General features: G+C 31.3%; 1 non-coding gene across 1 annotated transcript; it reads right to left on the bottom strand.

The window, feature by feature from the left end:
* Positions 1-293: 293 nt before the first annotated feature.
* Positions 294-396, bottom strand: LOC116876689. The gene has a single exon (XR_004384444.1). It is a non-coding gene; the product is annotated as a U6 spliceosomal RNA (small nuclear RNA).
* Positions 397-1,212: the final 816 nt, after the last annotated feature.

Here is a 1,212-nt window from a genome sequence, read left to right as displayed (position 1 = left end):
AAATGTCTTGGTCTCTCTCACTTATTATATATATTTCTACAAAATAACTAGATTTCCAAATATATTATCCAAATAATATATAATCCCAAATATACAACATTTCATATTCACATTTATAGTTCTACATTTGAAATTAATATATATGTGACATGATAGCATATAAATACTAAAGACTACTTACATTAAGTTTATAACCTTCCTTCCAATATTCTCTTTTAGTAAGTGAAATGGACATTGATACAGAAAAATCCTGTTTGCATAGTCCAACATCCATTCTATGGAATCCAAACATCCAAACTATGGAATGCTTCATGAATTTGCATGTCATCCTTGCTCAGGGGCCATGCTAATCTTCTCTGTATTGTTCCAATTCTAGTATACGTGCTGCCAAAGTGCATACACTCTTACTCTCTTTATTACCAGGCCCAGATTTTAGAGGCTCATGTTTGCTGTTAATAAAAGTCAAGATTTCTCTAGCCTCTTTTTCCATGAATCTGGCAACGTGACCAAATTTTGGTGAATTACATGAGCAGAAGTGTTGTTTGGCTTTTTAAGGTGAACCAACTTCACCTATACTCCTGCTGTTACTTCTTCTTGCAATGAGGATATCATAATATACATAATATACAAATATCATAATATACAAATATCATACATACAAATCTTGAACCATAGTCTTCAACAATGTGATGAAAACTTAAAAATGGGAGCATCATACTAGAATTGTGAAATGGTGAAATAAAGAGATGGAATGTCTGGTTCATTGATGATATTGCAGAAGAACCACAGTATCAGTTTTGGACAGCATACCTATTATTTTTATGTAAATTAAAAAATATATACCTTTCTCTTGTCTGATAATTTTTAGTTTGGATTATTATGTAATAATGAGCTGAATATACATAAGGCTTACAACCATTTTCTTACTGGTCCATAATTAGAATCATCTTTTACTCTGCTTTAATTCATCCTATCAAGTTCTAGCAGTTTGCCATCGCATTCTATTTATTTACTTGTGGATATTTAAAACATCTAAAGCATCTTTTCTCTAAGCAACTGCCATGCTCTCATTTTTGGACTGAAGGCATTGTCTTACAGATATTGGAAAAATATTTATCCTTATATTCATATCTATTCCTTCTACTTACTTGTATAAGACTGGCTATTAAGTTTACCAAGGCCATCTTAAGATATTTGCAACTTACACTTCCA

Source organism: Lontra canadensis, unplaced genomic scaffold (genome assembly GCF_010015895.1).
Source record: "Lontra canadensis isolate GAN:19392208 unplaced genomic scaffold, GSC_riverotter_1.0 scaffold46, whole genome shotgun sequence".
Taxonomy (NCBI): domain Eukaryota; kingdom Metazoa; phylum Chordata; class Mammalia; order Carnivora; family Mustelidae; genus Lontra; species Lontra canadensis.
This window is presented reverse-complemented; position numbering and strand designations above follow the sequence as displayed.